Genomic DNA, 18,145 nt, shown 5'->3' with positions numbered 1-18,145 from the left:
CCACATGTGCTTTGGCTGGTCCTGTCAGTTTTTCTGAGCCCAGTGGGCTTATCTGTAAAACAATTACATAAATACCTACTAAACAAGTAGAGGATTCAGAGAAATGGTAGTTTGTGAATAAGCATTTTAAGTCCAAAGATGCTGTACATAGGGTTTTTTTTTGTTTTTTTGTTTTTTTTTGTTGTTGTTTGTTTTTAGTTCAGATGGCTTCTCTGTGATGGGGACTATTTGGCAAAAGAATGAATTGACCTCCTAGAAAAAAAGGGCACTGTTTCAGTTATCAGCACGTGGTGCTATAAGGACACAATGTTTTCCCCCTCTGATTGCCAGAAAACTTTCTTACCATTCAAAACTTTCCCAGGCCCAGTTCCCAGAAGATAACTCCACTCCTATTATTTTGAACTTCACTGTGTGCTGATACCATCTCTCTACAATATCTGGTTCCCTCATATTTCTGCCCCTTGCCTTATCCTCCCCTGCTTATTATCCTTAGGGTTCTCCCTCCCTTCCTAACCTTTCCAAAGGAAGGTGGGTTGCTCTTTGTCACACTTGTCATGAGTTGGAGAAAAAGTAGAAAGACTAGGAGTCAATAGAATATTCCCTACTCTTCTCTGCAGCTTCTAGGTTCCTGCCCCACCACCAACATGCAATAATATTGCTTGTTCTTGAGTCTTTTCCCATATTCTAACACATATCTCCCTTGCCATTCATTGTTGGTTCACTATGGGACACTCTTCCATCTCCTTTAAGATGACAAACACCATGGAATACTACACAGCAGGAAGAAAGAAGGAGCTCCTACCCTTTGCAACAGCATGGATGGAACTGAGAGCATTATGCTAAGTGAAATAAGCTAGGCAGTGAAAGACAAATGCTTATGATCTCACCTATAAGTGGAACCTAATCAACAAAACAAATAAGCAAGCAAAATAGAACCAGAGACATTGAAATTAAGAACAAATTCACAGTAGCCAGAGGGGAGGTGGGAGGGGATAATGGGGGAGGAGAAATGGGGAAGTGTTTTCAGCAACAACTATAAAGGACACACGGAAAAAACCAAAGGTGGGTAGGAGGTGGGGATGGCTGGGGTGGGAAAATGGAGACAATTGTATTTGAACAACAATAAAAAAAAGTAGGTACCACACACATACAGAAAAAGACAATAAGCAACCACCAGTCTTTCTTTTCAGAGGCTATCATCCTTTTAAGGCTCTAACAACCTAATTGGAAGCCTTTCTGACACTACAACTCACAGATCCTTGCCCTCTAGGGTGCTAGGAACTCATTTCTTTGGCACTTCTCCACTAAGGAAGCATCACAATGCACTTTACCATTTATTGCTACCAAGACCTCAAACTGAGAGAACCCTATAATAGGCCACAATCTTCTGACCTTTCAACTCTTTCACATCCTAATTCCTGCTACATTTCCTGCCCCATCATGGCACCCACTTCCTTGACCCCATTCTGTTTTCCTAGTGGATCACCAACTGCTGCCAGACAAACAATGCCCCTAGAAAAGGTATCCATGTCCTAATCCTTTAAACCTGTGAGTATGTTACTTTATATGACAAAAGGGACTTGCAAATGTGATTAAATTAAGGACCCATGGATGGAAGATGTTTCTGGATTATACTGGTGGGCCCAATGTGATCACGAAGGTACTAATAAGAGGGAGGCAGAAGGATCAAAGTCGGACAAGGTGATAAAAGGATGGAAGCAGAGACTAAAGTGATGCGGCCATGAGCAAAGTAATATTAGCAGCCTCTAGGAACTAGAAGAGGCAACCAGTTGTTCTGAAGTTCCAGAAGAACCGTCCCTGATAACACTATGATTTCAGCCCAATGAAACTCACTGTAGACTTCTGACCTCCAGAACTGAAATAGATTCTTTTTATTTAATACTCTAAGTTTGTGGCAATTTGTTACAGTAGTGATAGAAAACTAATATACCACCCACACAGCTGACTGGCCCATTGCCCTAGTTCTGAGAGTGCCAATAATCCATAATTCAGTTTCACCCTTATTTTCACCTCAGAATTCTTGTTTGGGTCTTGCCTGGATGCCTGCCTTTCCAAACCCCAACTCTGATTGGCTTTTATTACAATAATGGATTTTTTTCATTCCTGCACAACAGTTTCCAAATGCTTTGGAGCAAATCCCTAACTAGTTAATTGAGATAATTTATAAAACCTGGATTTTACATATTTTCCCTTTAATTCTTCTCATTAGTGGCTTAGTAGTAGGTGCTACATATATTTCTACTCTGCCTGGGATCCCAATCCACTCCTCTTACTTCACTCTTAGATGAACACACCTTTTTTGAGAAAACTGAGAAAGTCTTTTAACTTTCCTTCTATCTTGAGCTACTTCTTTTTTCCCCTCTTGTCTCAAAATCAGTGGTGTTTTTCCTCAAATCCACACCCTTTACATGTCTCCCGGATCCATGCCATCCCAAACATTCCTCAACTTCACTCTATCCATTAGCTTCTGTCAGTTCAAGCACATAAGCAGGGGTCATTAGTCTATGCCTGTGTGCAGGGAAGCACCACCTAAGCCATCTACGATAAATCACTCTTTAGATTTTACCTAAAGATCTCCAGAGCTAGAAATCTGTATCTTCTCTTATTTCTTCTTATGGTGTCTCCTTGCCTTAAAGATGAAAAAGCCCTCAAGTGAAAGACAATAGTCAGTTTTTCTGCCTTTTAGAGATACACAGGAAAAAATATAGATATGACATTAACAGAAATTCTCTGAGATCAGGGAGATTGCAAATACTCTATATCACTGTTTTCATGTCTTTGTAAATATAAAATGATTCCTCATTTTGTTTTGGAAAACACAGTCACTATTCCCAAAAGTCCTAAAGAATTGTGTGTTTTATGTAATAGGCACTCACTAAATGTTTATTGAATAAATGGTCAAAGCAGCTCATGGAAATGGAAATTTCCCATGAGGTGATCATCAAGGGCCATAGAACTTTTAATGCAAAATCTTTCTTCAGGTAGGATCTTTCTTACCTGAAGGAAAGAAGGTAAGAATTTCTCTATCTCTGTCTCTCTAAGTTGTTATAAAATATTATTTTCATCAATGTATAATCTTTATCATATGACTCCCCATTGTTGAAAATAGAATTATGTGTCTTCTACTGCTGACTTTAATATATTCTTGTTATAGGTTTCAAAACCTCACATAATACTTCCAACAAATTTTTGCTGGCAATTGAAGCCCATGGATGAAGACAAAGAAGCATAAAAGAGAAAAGTTATTTAAAAAAAACAACTGATTCTACATAGATGTTAAAGATGTCAACATTTTTTAGGGAAAAGAATCTTGCTTATTTTAAAATGTCTAAAATTATTCTAGCCAAATAAATACAGAACTATGCTCTTGCAGAAATATAATCCTTGTGGAAAAGATATAGATTTTTTCATATAGCTATTTACTTTTTGTTTAAATTAATTGCATGTGTATGTAAAGTACACAGACCTGTATTTTAAAAACATATTAAATATATTAACTTTCTCAAAATTTGTATTTTCAATCTATGAATTTAGATATACGTGAAAATATACAAACCATCTCAGCAATGGTGCTGGAATACATTTCAAATCCTAATTTATAAAAATACTTTAAAGAAATTTAAATAAGAGATGTAATATGGAGTGTTGAAAAGAAAGTATATGCATGAGTCAAACTGATCTAGATTTGAATCTTGACCACTCACTATATAGTATTTAACAAATTCAATCATATTAATACCACCATTTGGTACAATAAGTTAAAAATATGAATGAATGACATATCATTCAGTAGAGTTAATATCTAAACATTTCATATCAAGAAACCTTCCAAAATTTCACCATCATTGTAAATAAAAAAGAAAAGATACTTGTTCAGGATATGTATAACTCTCTGGAAAAATAAAGTATTGCTATACTTGATCTTAGCCAAGAGGCTGAAAATCAATGGAAAATAAAGCATTCCTAATAAAACAGGAAACTATATTGAAGCGAACAGGTCAATAGTGCTATAGATATAAAATACAGAATATTCATATTTGTCTTAAAATAATTTGGCCTAAAAATGAAGCTGTTTTCTTAAAGTGAAGCTTGACTACATTTTAACATTTACTTTGTCATTTTCTCTTTGAATAGAGAAAAATAGGTATATAATTTACAAATAATGACATTTAAAAATGGGAAAATAACAATGTAATTTTCATCTTCCAGGGATAGGGATTAAATGAATCAGCCTCTCCAAAAATACAGGTTTCTCTTCTTCCTTCTGTTCAAACACTGTCTGATTCTTTATTCCACAAGAGTGCCCAATACAATGCTTTGAACAAAGTAGACATGCAATGTTTGTTAAGTAAATCAATGTCTTGAAAATCATTTGACAATGTACAATATCTGTTTTCCTCCACAGTGAGAAAGAACACTCAATCAATTTCATCATTTCCTTTCACATAAGAAATGCATCTCACTGTTTTGAGAACCCTACATTTTGAGTTTCTTTGAAATCGTTTGTCTTATGTGGGGCTTGGCAACCATGTGGCTAAAAAGAAAAGAGATACCAAAATTTAAGCAAAAGAAAAGTACATTGTTTTAGCTGTGCTAATTCTGCAGAAGATTTCATACATTTGACCTTTGATGAACATGTCATCTCTTCAAAGAACTATTCCTGATTCTATTCCAGCATGGCTTTCCCAAGACCAGAACCAGCTCATGAAAAAGAAGAGTCCAGTTGTAGATGGAGGACAGGGCAGTTCTCACCCTTTTCCCTGGTAGGCATTAGTCCCTCAGTGTCCCAATGGGGCCTCTCTCTGGGACTTGGGCAGGGAGTAGAGGAGACAGCACACTCCTGTGTGTTGAGGGCAGACCATGTGCCAGGGTCACACAAACAGGATCAACTTCCATCCTTCCTTCTTCCCTGGAGGGAGCCCTCCTCCATTACAGAAGAGAGACATTTGGGGGTCAAATTGTTTCAATAATTCCCATGTCACACAAGCAGTAAGGGCTAGACCTGCTTTTTATTCAAAGATAGGATTTATGTACCATAAAATTTGCCCCTTTAAAGTAAAATTCAATGGTTTGCAGTAGATTTACAATGACATGCAACCATTACTACTATCTAATTTGAGAACATTTCATCCTCCTAAAAAGACACCCCATTCCTATTAGTAATAACTTATTACCTACAGCACTAGGCAACCACTAATTTATTTTCTGTTTCTGTGGATTTGCCCATCCTGTAGTTTTCACATAAATGGAATCATATAGTACATGTTTTTTTGTTACTGGTTTCTTTCTCTTAGCATAATATTTTCAAGGTTTATCCACATTGTAGCATGGATCAGTAGTTTCTTTTTCTAAGAAAAATTATACTTTTAAATTAAAAATACTTGTTATAAAGTTCAAATATCATGTTGCAAGAAAATAGATTTTAAAATATAGAGATTTAAAAATAGAAATACCAGTTATCAACTATCAGATAGACCGAAATCTGAAATTGTTACAATACTCTGTGCTGATCAGGCTGTAGGAAACCACCATTCAAGTGTTATTGGGGCAAGGATGATGAACTGGCTCATTCTTGTTTGAGGGGAATTTGGTAATATCCATTGAAATGACAAATTCCATTTTATAGAAATTTATACTATATATATATATATATATATATCAGCACATACATGAAGTAATGAATTTGTTTCAAAATCATTTGTTACAGTAAAAGATAGGAAACCACCTTATAGTCCACTACTAGTGAATTGGTTAAATAAATGATGGTACATCCAGACGCTGGAATACACTAAAGCTGTAAAAATGAATGTAGAAGTTCTATAAATACCAATATGAAATATTCTCTATGATACAGCCATACTTGAAAGAACAAGGTGAAGAATACTATGTGTGGAATGTTGTGTTTTGTAAAGGAAGGAAACAAGGTAGAATGTATATATTTATACTTTATATGTATAGAGAAACTCTGGGAAGATAACAGAAAATTAACAATATTGCTTACTTATTTGGTGGGAAAGGAGAGAACATTATGACTGGGGAATGAGCTGGGAAAGACTTCTGGCTACACAAACATAAGCTTATGCTGTGCTAGGCAAAATTCTAAAATGTCCCTCCAGTCTAACCTAGATACTGCTGTGAAGGGATTTTGCTGATAGAATTAAGGTTGCAAGTCATCTGATCTTAAAGTAGGGAGACTTTCCCAGAACATCTGGATGAGCCCAGTGGAATTGCATGAGCCTTTCAAGGAAGGAAAGGAAGGAAGAGGAATTAGTCAGAAAGATGAGGGAAGGAATGAGAGTCAATGTTGCTGGAGGGGCCCAAGGAGAAAGCCAAAAAAAAATATGCTGGCAGGAGCTAGGAGCAAAGTGCTCCAGTTAATAGCCAGCAAGGAAAATAGGGACCCCAGTTGTACAACCACAAGGAATCTAGTTAGCCAACAACCTGAATGAGCTTGGAAGAAGATTTTCCCCACAGCCTCCTGAAGAGAGCCTCTTAGCAGACAAATTAGCCAAGCCAACTTGCACATTTGACCTACAGAACTAGATTTTGTGTTGTTTTAAGCTGCTGTATTCATAGTAACATATTACAGCAGCAATAGGAAACAAACATGTTACTGTGGCACTCATATTTTTATTATAAATGAAGATTTTAAGTTAATAAAAATCAAAATATACCTCAGTAATATAGTTGAAAACAAGGTTAATTTTCCAGGAGCATAACTATCTGGTCAAACATTCATGGTAGTTTTCTTTGTTTTGAGTGACTAAATATAAATATTTTTAGTCTGAAATTGCAATTTTGATAAAAAAAAATCCCCTGGGCAGAAAGTCTGTCTTGTAAAACATAAATGCAGGCTTATTTTGCCAAGGCTCTTTGTCTCTTAAATCTATAGTCCTCTTCAAAGACTAAAATGCCAGGATATAAACACAGTTTCTTTAATTCTTAGAAAGCCAGTTAAAATTGTTACAATTAAATTGATAGACACTAAAGAGACAAGCACTTGGCTTAACAGAGAATGTCTGTCTTGTCTAATTGAAATGTCTAAAGGTTAAACCTGCACTTTGTCTAACCTTTAACTACATGATTCTTCCCTTTAGTGTTGGGTATGTTCCAGAACATTGCTAAAGGAGTTTATTGTTCTTACATGGGAAAAAATGATCAAATACGTGATCCTTAATACAGAATTAAGATGATAATTCTAAGGACACCATTTCTCTTTATTATCATTTAGCTTTTTATAACTAAAAACTTTTTATGAAAACAAAGACCTTCCAAGGTTAACTACCTTCTATGAGAAAAAGCAAAAATAAATTTCCTTTCTAATTTGTTGGAAAGGTTAAATTAATCTCACTGTTGAGAAAAATCTACCAATTAATTTCATTGTTAGATAGAGTCTACTTCTTTTCAAAACTATTTCTCCCCTTCTAAGACCTGTGTCTAGTTTTTGATACTCACTGCTGGTCGATATCTGTTTTAATGGCTCTGAAACATGGTGATTTCACCCCCTAGAGCACATTTGGCAGTGTGTAGAAATAGTTTTGGTTGTCATAACTGGGGGATTCTACTGGCATCTAGGGGGTAGAGGGCAGGGATGCTGTTGTACACCCTGCAGTGCACAGGACAGCCACCAAATGTCAATAGTGCCAAGGCTGAAAAACCCTGCCTTAGATGTATCTAGAATGATGAGTATATAATGAATAAAGATTTGAGTTTCTTCATTTACGAGAAGTGAAAGCCATGTTAGTATAGAATTGGAAAGGAAGGAAGGAAGGAAGGAAGGAAGGAAGGAAGGAAGGAAGGAATGGAGGGAGGGGAGGTTGGCTCAGTTTTCCAAAGTTTCCCAATAATTGAATTGGGTATTATTTTAAATTTAAATTTATTAAAGGAAAGTAAAATTTTAATTCTAGTTCCTCAATCACGCTAGACACATTTAAAGGAATCAATGGCCACATATGGCAAGCGATTATTAGGTTGGAATCATGAATTCAGGCAGTATTCCTGGGACACAGGTAACATTTAATACATAGGAACAAAGAAAGGGGGAAGGGAGAGAAAGAGAGAAGGAAGGAAGAAAGGAAATAAGAAAGGAAGGGAGGGAGGGAGGGAGGGAGGAAGGGAGACATTTAACAAATGTCCACATCAAGGAAAAAAAAGAACAAACAAGAATCAGTGATCAGAGAGATGAGAAAACAAGGAGAATGGAGGATCACAAAGATCAGGAGATGGTTCTAAGTAAGACTTAGTCAGCAAGGTTGACTGCTATGAAGCAGCAGTTCTGAGCCATCTCTAAAGAAAGGCTATGATTCTCATACTAGTACAACAGGGGACCCCAGAACACATAATTTATCTATTAAAAATGTATATTTATTCTTACATGTTTAAACTTCAGTCACTTCAAAGTACTCTCCCTTTGGTGCAATACACCTGTCAAGATATTTTTCCACTGCTCAAAACAGTTTTTCAACTCGATTTTAGTGCTTTTTAGTACTTCTGCTGTTTTTTGTTTCACCTCTAGCACGTCTGCAAAACATTTCCCTTTAAGGACAGTTTTCATCCAGAGAAACAACAAAAAAAAGTTGCTTAAAAAAAAAGTTGCTTGAGGCTAGATTGGATGAATAGGGAGGGTGGGGCACAGGGGTCATGTTGGTTTTTTGGTCAAACACTGAACACTCAATTCAGTGTGGGCAGGTGTGCTCATAAATCACTCATTATGAAACAGGCAAAGGCAATGAAAGAGTCTTCAAAAAAAATTCACTGAAGCTGAATGTAGCCCCTCACAACAACGCCAGCTGGTGTACTGATATAGATGGGTTCTTAGAACATTCTCCTATGGGGAAGCCTGCACTACAAGGGCCCACCCTCCAGAAGGTAATTCCCCGCCCCCCTTGTATATCATGGGTGATCTCCAATATATATGCTTTAAGTGAACAGTTGAACTTTAAGAATTCAATGCTTGAGGGAATAGGAACAGATATTTGTTTTAATTTATGTTTATTTTGTCTTCTTGTTTTTTTGTATTCAACAGAAAGAAATGGAGAATGTGGTTATACTGACATAATGACCACCAAGCAGTCTCAAAAGAATGATTGTGCTAAAAATCCTCCTTTGAAATAAGTAGAATTTCAAACAATAACTTTTGAAAATATTCACAACTTCAAGCAATCACATGTAAAGAGGTATGATGTTGAAGTGAAGTATGACTTTAAAGAGCAGCAATGGAAGAATTAGGAAAGACCAATAACAGCAAAAATGTGTCATTAGAGACAAAGGCTAAGATCATCTACCTCTTTGTATTCCCACTTACTATGTGGGAACTTGAACAGTGAAGAAGGCTGATAGGAAAAAATTTATCCATTTGAAATATGGTGTTGAATGAGAACTCTATAGATACCCTGGACTGTCAGGAAGATGAACAAAAAAAGGGTCCTAGAGCAAACTAAACCTGAAACATTGCTGGAGGCAAAAATGACCAAACTGAAGTTGTCCTACTTTGTGCACATCAGGAGAAGGGAGGGTTCTTTGGAAAGGACAACGATGCTGGGAAAAATAGAAAGCAGGCAGCAGAGAATAGAAAGACCAAAGATGAGATAGGTTGACCCCGTAAAAAAGGCCATAGGAGTGTGTCTACAGGAGCTGAGCAGGGCTGTTGAGGACAGGACATTGTGGATGACATTCATTCACAGGGTCACCAGGAATCAGAACCAACTCAATGTCAGGTAACAACAACAATACAAACTGTCTCACAAAAAAGGATAGAGAAAGAAACAATCTAGTGTTAACAAGATATTCCTCCCCCCTTGTTCTAAGTATTTGTAAAGTCCAGTTCATGCAATACTCAAGAAGCAAAGGACAATTCAACATAAACAATGTCGGGAGTGGTGGGGGGTAATGCACACAACTGTAATTGAACAACAATAAAGTAATTTAAAAAATAATGTCAAGTGGGGTGAGGGGAATGTGGAAATGGGGAGAAAGTTTTGGTTAACTGGTGTCTCACATGCAAACAATTAATCAGTTAAATCAGTGATTTTCAACAACTGTGCTGCAAGAATTTTTAAAACATGCAATACCTGACTATTTAGTCAAGGGCACTGACCTCTTTTCCCTTAGACTGTCAAATTTTAAAAACTGACAACAGCCAACACAGTAATATTCATCCAGTGTGAATGAACCAAAACTATTTTTTTATCAGATAAGCAGAAAATAGAATAAATTTTTGGTGTGCTACAGAATTGTAGTAATTAGTTTATGTATGATGAAAAATGTTGCAAATTGCTGGGTAAACTGATATTTTTGGTAAGCTGGTAAATGTTTCTTTTCTGAATTGTACAGAGAGCTTAAATTTGATTTTCCCATTTGAAACCAAAATGGATTTGACATAACAACTATATCTTTGAATAAACCATAAGAAATAATGTATGTGACTGTCTGCTTTCTCTGTCCTGGACTGTTGGTTGCCATGCTGAATCATGAACTATCATCCCAGGCCTGAGAAACCATTCCTTTACAAGGAATCCACGCAGCCCTTAAGGGGTATTTCCTGCGACCCCCTGAAATGGATTGGAGAGCTGGAAGGTCACTACAGAGCAGCAGACATAGTCACACAAGAAATTCTCCCATGTGGAAAGTGCCACCACAGGAAACAATAGAGTTCAGATTTCTAGGAAGGAGCCATTTCAAATAGTCTCTAAAGAGGGAACACTTTTTCTCAGACCCTTGAGACAATATGGTTCTAGCCTTCTCTTGGCTTTGGGTTAGAGAATCTAGTTGAGTAATAATTAACAGGTACCATAATGCATTCACTCTCTTTCAAGTCTCTGGCATGCCAGCTTGGGGTCTTGAATTGGAGCCCAGTGCCATATCTATTTCAGCCTCTGTAGGTTGGTTAGCTTTGTCCTGTGTCACAGTGTCTAATTCTGAATAGGTTTACATGAGGGGGTATGGATAGATTAGCATATCTTTGTAATTACTGGAAAATAAATAAAGGCAGCATCCTTTGATGTGAGGCTTGGAGTACCATCCATGTAAATGGAGAACATTCTATTATTTTTGGTGATAAAAGTAGATATTACGTAGAATATATTCATATAAACAATCCTTCTTTCAATTTATTAGCACTTGAGTTGGCAGCTCCCACCATGCTATGCTCTCCCACTGGTTTTGCAAGTCAACAGTCCTCAGTCAGTCTATCAAGACTCCTCTTATCCCCCCTCAGGACTGTGACCACGCACACTTCTCTTCTGTTTCCCTAAATCCCTCCCCATCCACCACCTTTTCCAACATCTCAGAAGGACACCACAGGATCTTGGCATTTAACTTGTGAAAAGTCGCCAGGCCTAACTGTATCAATGCCCCTACTGAATGCTCATACAATGAAATGATAGTTTAGTATGAAAAACCCCATTGCTTTTGTAAATGCTGTGATAATACTCATTACATCAATACAGAGCATGAGAAAAGAGCTCAGATTTAATCAGTTTTAATCTCAGTTATTTCCTAATATTAAAGACTGTAGGCCTTTTCACATTCTTTTGGAAGGATTAGTGAAGGCAAACATGAATAACAAATTGACATTTCTCAGTTCTGGAAGAGCCAAAAGCAATACAAAAGGAAGGCAGACAGATCAAATTTCTGAACAGAATTATTTTTCTAAGCAGAGTTTAAAAGTTAACATTAGGAACAAATGTTAAACAGCTCTGCACAGTTATTTTTCTTTACCTGGAGCACATTTTGCCAAACACTTAAACTGACAAGTTAGAAAGACACATCTTGATGCTATAGAGAGAAAGAACATTATGTGACATGCATAAGAGAATTTTTTAAAAGAAAAGTATCTTGGATAACAATTTTTATATCCCTCTAGTCATTTCATTGTCTGAGATATTCCAAAACTAATGGTATCATTTTTTCTAGTAAAGGATATGTTGATTCTCATCAATTCATTGAACATTAATTAGTGTTAAAGGATATTTTGAAACAATCTACTTTGGCCTCTTCACTTCATAAATGAGGAAGGTAAGATCCAGAAAGAGTCTCCAAGCCATCCGGTGTCACAAAACCAGAGATCAATGACAATTCAGCACTAAGACCTTGGTTTTCTGATGACTCATCCAATGATCTTTTCATTTATTATTGCCCTGCTCTTGCAGAAGGTTATATTTTATTGTTGCATAGTATTAATTTTTCCTCCATTATAACCCCATTCCAATTTGCTTTAGTATATCTTGAGTCAAAATAGCAAGAAAAAATTGATTTCCATGGCCCTGCATGTCCTAATGCCCCCCACAAAGCCACTAAGAAGTGCTATAAAGGTCAGGCCTACTCTGGTCCTTTGATAGCAATTCATATTTGACTAGCAGAATTATAACATGAAAAGATCCCTAAGTGACTAGTTCCATTATGGGAGTGTGGATCCTAACACACTCCACCTACACCCTCAATCCTAGACATGGATTTTAGTCTAAATCATGATTTCTCAACCTCAGCACTATTGATATTTGGCACCAGATGATTCCTTGCTGTTGAGGCTTGTCCTGTGCATTCTAAGATGCTTAGCAGCATCTCTGGATTATACCCACTGGAAACCAGTAACACTCCATCCCTAAGTTGTGACAACAAAAAATGTCTTCAGACATTCCAGATGTCCCTTCAAGGGGCAATATCACCCCAAATTGATGACCACTGGTCTAAATCCTTCAGTACCTCTCTATACCTTGACACAAAATAGGAACAAAAGCAGAGATGAAAAGTAGGATAAAAAGGAATTCACTGGCACCTCTGACTATGAACCTTCCTTGGCTGTAAGGCCATTTTAATGTTTTGGTGAAAAATATGAAAGTTGTTTTAACCAACCATATGCCTTTCCTCACTCCCACCACACTTTTGCCTTCGAGTGTGTTCTTGTGGCCATGAAAATAGAGCCTGCCTGTTTGTAATTATATTATTATTCTGTAGCAAATTTCAGAAAGAGTCAATTGGTGCATTTCCAACCTCAAATTTCTTTCTCCTCTTCTCTCTTTCCTAGGCAGGAGTTTGAAGGGAGGGAAGGAATGGAGAAGAAGGCTTCATGTGCTCAGCTCTGACCTTATTCTGATGCCTGCACTCAGCACCAACCTCTCAGACCTCCAGGACCTGCCAAGCAAACCTTCATACATCACCTTGGCTCGGCCTCAACTTCATGCCATGAGGTTCTCATTTACTCAGCATTTTCACCCAACACCACAGAACTTTGGGGAAAGATGGTTAGAACTCAACAATAGTCATGTAGGAATAGGAGCAGGGAAGAGGTAGATCCCCATTCTCACTCAAAATGAGTTACGATATTTTATCCATAGCTTGGGTTACTGTCCTAAATATGCCAATGATGGCCAAGCTATAGAAATTTAATAGAAATGTTTAATAGGTGTGGTTATTATACAATTTCTTCTCTGGCTTTTTATAGATTGAAATATGATGAGCAAAATGCCCAAATCTGAAGTATAAAGCTCTATGATTTTTTACATATGTATACATTCATGCAACTGCTTCTCAGATCAAGATCTAGAACATTTCCATCACTGGAAGATTTCTCTTCTTCCACCCAGTTAATATTCACCCCTCACCTCCCAAAGCAAGTGATATTGAGTGTCTATCAGTGAAGACTGGCTTTGCCCATATTTAGTGTGTATTTAAAATGCACAATATGAGGAAAAAAATTACATAAATCATTATACCAATAACATCATTAAAAATAACTAATATATACTGAGTGTTGATTACGTGCCAGGTACTAGGTCAAATGCTTTACGTGGATTTTTCTTTCCATTTAATCCTAAGGATACCTTTCAAATAGACATATCATTATCCAATTTACAAAGAAATTCAAGGTTAGAGAGGATAAAAAATTTACCCAAGGTCCAGCAGAGCTAGGACCTGGACCAAGTCTATTAAACCTTGTTTAATGTTCTTCATAAGTTTATGAGGTTTAATAGGAAAGTACATAGACTTTTTAGAGCTTGAACACAGAGGTGCATTCAATCCTTCATCAAATGAGAAAACTGTAGGTGAGTTGAATGAAAAATCAAGTAAGACTCTTTATCTTTGTGTAAGATGTAGATATAACTTTGCAAAACAAAGCACTATATAATAATAATTAAATAGTTAACATCACTCCAATTTTTCATCTGATTATAATAAATGAATATAAAATAAATTTTTGAGTTGCAAAAAATAAAATACATAATATGTACTCTTTGTATGCATTTTTCCACAGAACGTGTTCTAAAGTTCGCACGTATAATCTTATGTATCAGTGGTTTGTTCTTTTTTGTTGTTATGTAGTCATCTGTTAATGGATATTTGTAGGGGTTTTTAAAAATACTTTGGGACTATTATGAATAGCACTGCAAAGAAAATATGTACAAGCCTTTGTTTGGATAGGTGTATTTGTTTCCCTGGGGTGTATAATTAGGAGTGAAATTCTAATATTAACAAAGAGAAAATACCAATCATTAAACCTAATTTTTATATCAACATAAAGACTTGAAAGATACAATGACAGTCACTCATTTAATTTACATAAAGTAAAAACAGATGAACCATCTTTATTAACAAATCAGGAACAATATACTAATGTAGCTAACAGAAAGGTGAGCATAGAATTTGTCCTAAAATAGAGAAACATTTTATAGTGAAAGAACACTATTAATATTTGCATTGGGACCATTTAATGCAGACTTTCCTGAGAAAACTGAGTCTTATGGTCACTCAAGCTAATTCTGCCTGAGAAGATGAAAGCTATGGCCCAACATCTAATGTCAGTTTCACAAGTAACTTTTTTTTACCTTGGTCAACTTGTTTAAGTCTTTGTCTTTTAATCATGACATTGGTCAGAATCTTCTTCATTAAAGTTTTATAAATACTCCATAAAGGGCAAATCATATATATTAAATCTCAAAGCCAATAGAATTGTCTAGGAAGGACTGAGGGTTGGAATGCAGAATTCCAGGGTTGAGACACATGCTTTCAAGAGCTTGGCTGTACCCTCACGTAAAGTGCCACTCAAGTTATGAGGTTCTCTCTTCCCTTTCATTTTCTTTCATTCTAGTTCTGAATCCATTTTGGCTTAAAATTAGTTTAGGCTAGCCACATATGCTCTATGTTATTTCACTGAAAAGAAGTGAACTACAGATTACATCAGAGGTTGAGACACATTAGGCAATATCTCTCTTTTTCATGCTTTAGTCATTGGACTTACTGTGTGATGAGAATCCCAGAAGCACAATGTGACAGCGCCTGAAATCTTCACTAAATCAAATAGCATGAAATTGTTTCATCTAGCTGACTCTCAACAGTGGATGGAGGGGGATTGGAGTTACCCATGGAAGCTGATGTTTTTTAGCCTTATGTGAGAGAACAATGATGCTTTTTATTTCTATCATGTTTAAAAGCTTGAAATCAACATAACACATTAATCATAAAATTGCAATGCCTTTTGAATATAAGGGACTGCCAGTTTTTACAGGCATTTAAAACTACATTTATCTTTCACTCACCTATAAGCAGAACCTAATCAACAAAACAAACAAAAGCAAGCAAAATATAACTAGAGACACTGAAACAAAGAACAAACTGACAGTAACCAGAGGGGAGGTGGGGGCAAGAGGGTTAATGGCAGAAAATAGGGGACGGCCCATCAAGGGAACATGTATAAAGGACACATGGACAAAGTCAAAGGGGGTAGGTTTGAGGGTGGGATGTGGGGGGCTGTGGGAGGTGAAAACAGAGACAACTGTACTTGAACAACAATAATAAAATAATAAAAATAAAATAAAACTATATCTGTCAAAAATCAGAGATAGAAAATTCAAAAATCCCGGCCAAGATGGAGGCATAGGTGGAAATACTGAACCTCCTCACACAACCACATTTTTTTTTCAGATTTCTTTCTTTTTCTTTATTTGTCTACATTCAACTGAATTCAGATGTACTGCCTGAATGATCCAGACATACACCCCCCCACTCTTTCCCACTGTTTTTTAAATAAAATCTTCACTTATAAAATTGAAACACTAAAGCATTAAAACACAAAAAGCTCGTTTAACTCACTTCACGAAAGCATTAACAGATGAGGTATCCCTTCTGTAACTATTTCAAGACAAACTGAGTTAATGCTAACACCAATTGTAAATAGACAGAGGGATACTGAACTGTAAGAACTCAGAACTCTACTCGGACAAAGTTGTAATGGCAACTAATGAATCACTGAAGATGCAGAGTCCCAAACACAGCTAAATATGGGTCACAGAATGGGTCACAGAGTGACCAGCTGCACCTCACAACACAGCAACATGAACGGGGTAGGGCAAGGGGACCCAGAGGGGCCACAGACATGTTAACTGTGATGCATAAAACTGAATCTTACAACAAGGAGGGGTAAGTGCTGAAGGTACAAATCTTCACCCTCAGGGCTTTATCTGTACAAAAGCAAACTAAGACAGCTAGATCAGGAGCAGAACCATAGAAATGAAGATCACATGGAGGGTTAGCAACAGGGGAGTGGGAGGAGGAGAAGGGGGAGAAGGTACAGAGAATAAGTAGCATAGATGGTGGGGAGAAAATAGACAGGGGAGGGCAAGAGTAGTGTGGGAAATGTAGAAATTAAAGAACTTGTGACACAAGGACATGAACTAATGGCGGGGGGCGGGGGGGAATGTGGGGCGAGGGGGTATGCAGGGTGGAGGGGAATGAAAGGGGGAAATGGGACAGCTGTAATGACACAATCAATAAAATATATTTCAAAAAAGAAAATTCAAAACTGGTATAACATCTCTTGAAAGAGAAACAATATATACTGGCTACGTTTAGAAATTTCCCAGGTTCACTGCATTGAAATGGGGAGTTACATAGAAAGAGTAAATTTAGGTAAAATGATGATCTGAGATTAAGGACATTGTATTTCCTACTGTAGGAAGCAGCCATTCCAAGTGAATTAATTGGGGAGTCATAAACTATTACAAAAGTTTAGGATAGAAAAAGGACTAGAAATATAGGATAAGATTAAAAAACTAAAATAACATTTATAACATAAATTTCTTTTGGAAAAATCCTTATTTTATAAAATCGTCATTATCTTAATGCTAAGTTCATATTTTCTAACAAAGTTTAAAACATTTTTGGCTAAGTCTGTATCTTCTAACTGATACAAAAAACTAACCAATGTGGTCACATTTTTGTATTCTAATAAAATCTGTATCTACACTAAATGTCCAGTGAAATACTCAGGGACACTTATCCCAGAGAGATGAACATTTGTGTCCATATATAAATCTGTACAAAATATTCATAGCAACATTATTGTAATAGTCAAAAAGTGGAAACTCAAATATTCATCAGCTGATGAAAAGATAAACAAATGGGTATGTTCATACTATGGAATACCATTTAACAATAAAAAAGGAACAAACTCTTGAGATATGCAACAATTTAGACAACTCTCCAGATAATTATCTAATTTCAAAAGGCCATGTACTGTATGATTACATTTATGTACAATTATCAAACTAGGTAAATTATAGATGGAGAACAGACTATTGGTTACCAATGGTTAGATATGGTGAGGGGCGGTGGGTAGGACCCTAAATGAGTAGCATGAAGAACCCTGGTAGTCATGGCACAGTATTGTATCTTAATTGTGGTGGTGGTGGGTGGTTACACAATTTATAAATGTGATAGAATGAAACTATACACACTTTGAACCAATGTCAATTTCAAGATTTTGACATTGATGTGTATAAGATATCAAGACTGGAGGAAACTGGGTATATGTATGGTACATGGGATCTCTGAATTATTTTTTACAGCTCCCTGTAAATCTAATTATTTCAAAGTCACTTTTTCTTTTTTAAGTATATTTTATTTAATTTATTTTTTAAGTGGGATTCAAAATGTAAAATTTTTTTTAAAATTTTAATTGTTGTTCAAGTACAGTTTTCTGCCCTTTTGCCCCAACCCAGCCCACCCCCCTAACCCTCCCCACCTCCCTCCTGTTTCCTCCCCCCCCCTTGTTATTGTTCATGCGTCCTTTATACTTGTTCCTGCAAACCCTTCCCTTTTCCCCTGAAATTCCCTCCCTTCTGCCCTCTGG

The 18,145-nt window shown here is 36.5% G+C and overlaps 1 long non-coding RNA gene across 1 annotated transcript in view; it reads left to right on the top strand.

The window, feature by feature from the left end:
- Nucleotides 1–13,483, top strand: part of LOC118993294 (uncharacterized) — a 74,593-nt gene extending 61,110 nt beyond the window's left edge. The window contains exons 2-3 of the long non-coding RNA XR_005067831.1: nt 4,697–4,784; nt 13,046–13,483. This is a non-coding gene — a long non-coding RNA (uncharacterized LOC118993294). The remainder of the gene's footprint in view (nt 1–4,696; nt 4,785–13,045) is intronic.
- The last annotated feature ends 4,662 nt before the right edge of the window (nt 13,484–18,145 follow it).

The sequence above is a fragment of the Sturnira hondurensis genome, unplaced genomic scaffold, assembly GCF_014824575.4.
Source record: "Sturnira hondurensis isolate 20B ecotype Veracruz unplaced genomic scaffold, ASM1482457v3 Scaffold0008710, whole genome shotgun sequence".
In the NCBI taxonomy this organism is placed as follows: domain Eukaryota; kingdom Metazoa; phylum Chordata; class Mammalia; order Chiroptera; family Phyllostomidae; genus Sturnira; species Sturnira hondurensis.
This window is presented reverse-complemented; position numbering and strand designations above follow the sequence as displayed.